The sequence below is a fragment of the Apodemus sylvaticus genome, chromosome X, assembly GCF_947179515.1.
Source record: "Apodemus sylvaticus chromosome X, mApoSyl1.1, whole genome shotgun sequence".
Taxonomy (NCBI): Eukaryota; Metazoa; Chordata; class Mammalia; order Rodentia; family Muridae; genus Apodemus; species Apodemus sylvaticus.
The window spans coordinates 98,088,784-98,092,484 of record NC_067495.1 but is presented as its reverse complement, the minus strand read 5'-3'; positions in this window follow the sequence as shown (position 1 = coordinate 98,092,484).

Genomic DNA, 3,701 nt, shown 5'->3' with positions numbered 1-3,701 from the left:
TTATGAAAAGAGGAGAACATTTGACATGTGAATGCATAGTTGTTTAGCACAGAAAGAACTCATTAATAGACTACATTTGGTATAGAATAAGAAGAAGATACTATTTTGGTTGATAGTGCCCTAACACAAACTTAACACAAACACTGGGACATGTGAATCGATGACACTATAGGAAAAGAGTGTGGGAGATACTAACAGTGATTAATAATAAAGCATCTGGAAGCAATTCATTCCATAGAGAGGAGTCATTATATCCTTCAGATGGGACTCAGATGGGACTCATATGTTTACACCAGAAGGTGTTTAATTTCAATGATACATTTCAGGTAAATAATTTCATTATTTTAATGAATATATAAAAAGTGATAATTCAGATTAGAATTACCTCTTTATTGATTCTTTATGAATTTACATCATGCACCCCAATTTCACTCATCTTCCTGTACCTCCATTTCCACCCTCTGCCCTTGCAAATGCCCCCCACCAAAAATAATAAAAACAACAAAAATGACATTAAAAAACAAATAAGAATGTCAAATATAACAACAAAACAACATCTTGCTGTGGAAGCTATGGCGTGTCACAGTGTGTCACACAATATACACTTTTGTCCACACATCTTTACTTGCAAATGTTCATTTCAGTGAGTCGCTGGTCTGATTCAAGGCCTTGGCTTTTGATACTGTGTCAATATGGGAACCTCACTGGGACTCCTCTAGGATATCCTGTTGTTGCTTCTGTGATGTGGAGATCCTGCAGCTTTGGTTCTGCAGTGGCAGCCAATAAAGTGTACCATTTAAACAGTAATAGTTCTGCTTTTCATTGTTTGAAAAATTAAGTTACAGCCAGGCAGTGGTAAACAATTACTAACAATTACTGTTTTTCATTATATTTTCACGCTAACAATTGTATGAAATACTTTGCATCATTACCACATTTTTCAGATTGAGAAAATGTTACCTAATATTAAAGAAGTATTTAATGAACATTACAAAATGTATGTCAAAGTCAGGGACTTAATGTCTCATCAGCTCGAGTCCAAGGCCAATATTAAATATTCTGTACTTTCATCCGTTTTCTCATTTAGAAAACTAGACACTTTTTTGAGCTCTATAAACTGCAAGCATTTGGACACTACACCAGAGATCTCTAAATAAACTGTGTCTGCCTCTGAGCATTATGAATCCCACACACATGCTATTTTTATAATTATTATAGAACTATGTCTTTAAACCTGTGATATATTTTGTTCTATTAGCATTAGCAATTTACCATGAGTCTATCAGGCACTGGACCACGTAGGATTTTCATTACTTTTCCTAATTTTAACAGCAGTGTGAAAATGGAGTAGGTGTTACTATGATTCTGATTTTGTGGATGAGAAAGTTAAGGTTTGGAAGAGTGAAGTAACTTAGCAAATATTCAGCAGGTGACAAAAACAAGTTGTGTCCTATCCTGGGGCCTGTGGCTTCATTCATTTACCAATTTACTTTGGTGATTGACAAACCAGCCAAAGGGACCTAACAGTCTCTACTCCTGCCTTAGCAAGCACTGTCCAGGGCTGCAGGAATGTAAGTCTCCTCCAGGACTCAGCAAGTCTGACTTTGCTTCTATATTCAATCTAATCCCTACATCCTCTAGGATCTCTTTCCTGATTTTATATACACACACACACACACACACACACACACACACACACACACACACACTGACAGACAGACAGACATACTCACACCTACACAGAGAAAGGAATGTATCCTTTGATGCAGTTCTCAGCATCATCTGAGTAAGCCGCAAGGGGTTGTTAATATGAAATCCCACACTGGTCTCTGGCCTCTCTGACACAACTGATGCCCACTCTGTTTGACCAGACTGGAGCCTCACATGGTGACAGGCTTCCTTGCACTGGCTTTGGCCATCTAGTTCTCTATCAGCTGTCATGGCAGCATCAGAACCACTGTAGTTCTCTATCAGCTGTCATAGTAGCATCAGAACTGCTGTGACTGCAGTCTGGCAGCAGAGACACAGGAAGGGCACTGTTTTTAAAGCCTTATTGCTTTTCTAGCCACTGCACACATTTAGCTCTGAGAGCATAGAAAATGCACATAAGCAAGATGGGGAAAAAAGGAAATTTTCATCATCCAACTACCTACAGGAAACCTTTGATGACAGTTTGACAGCTCAGTGCAAATCCTTTCACACATGTTCTAAGTATAGAGGCTTTTATTTCCTACCCATTAAGGCTCAAACTGTTCAAAATAATTTGTAAACTGCCTTTCCTATGACAATGCAGTGCAAACAAACACTTTATACCTGCATGGAATATGTACCATTTTAAAATGATTCTTCACAGTATATCAAAAAATCCAATTGAGTTGTGGTACATTTACAGGATGGAAAACTACTCAGATATTACAAACAACTACTTCCTGAGCTCCCTGACATGGTTACAAAGTTTGTCTGCAGCCCCTCAAAAGGAAAACACCCAGCTTAACCTAATTTTAGGTGAAGCATCTGAACAAAAGCCCCCAATCACTGTGCATTCTGAAAAATTTACAAAGTATATGGATAACCCTTTAAAAGGATCAGCCCCTGATTATGCAAATTTTAGGGGAAACCTCTAAAGAAAACCAAACAATCTCTGAGCCCTCTGAAACATTCACTGAGTTTGTCTGCAGCCCCTCAAAAAGAAAACAACCATGATATCCTAATTTCAGGTAAAGTGTCTGTACAAAAGCCACCAGTCCCTGAGCATTCTGAAACATCTACAAGTATACTTATGACCCTTCAACAGGACCTGCCCAATATTATGCAAACTTTAGGGGAAAAAGCAGAACAAAACCAACCAATCCCTGAGATGACACATTTACCAAGTTTGTCTGTAGCCCCTCAAAATGAAAACACCCAGGTTAACATAATTTTCGGTGAAGTGTCCACAAAAAGTCCCAGAACACCCTGAAACTTTCTCAAACTTTATCTGAAGACCCTCAAAGGGACCATGCCTGAGTTATCCTAATTTTAGGTGAAGTGTCTGCACAAAAGACACCAGTCCCTGAGCACTCTCAGAGATTTGAAAAGTTTATCTGCAGCTCCTGAACAGGTCAATACAATCGTTACTGCAATTTTTGGGGAAAAAGCAGAACCAAAGCCACCAGTCCCTGAGCACTCTGAAATATTTACAGAGTTTGTCTGCAACCCCGGAAAAGGAAAACACCCAGATTATCCTAATTTTAGGTGAAGTGCTCAAACCAAAGCCACAAGTCCCTGAGCACTCTGAAACTGTCACAAACCTTATCTGCAGCCCCTCAACAGGACCATTCCCAGGTTATCCTAATTTTAGGGGAAGTGCCTGAACAAAACTCACCAGTCCCTGAGCACTCTCAAAGATTTAAAAAGTTTATGAGCAGCTCCCAAAAAGGATAATACTCAGGTTAACCTAGTATCAGGGGAAAAAAACAGAACAAAAGCCACCAGTCCCTGAGCACTCTGAAATATTTAAAGAGTTTACCTGCAACCCCTGAAAAGGAAAATACCCAGGTTAACCTAATTTTAGGTGAAGTGTCCTAAGAAAACTCACCAGTCACTGGGCAGTCTCAAAGATTTAAAAAGTTTATCTGCAGCTCCCCAAAAAGGATAATAAGCAGGTTACCCTAATATTAGGTGCAAAGACAGAACAAAAGTCACCAGTGACTGTGTACTCT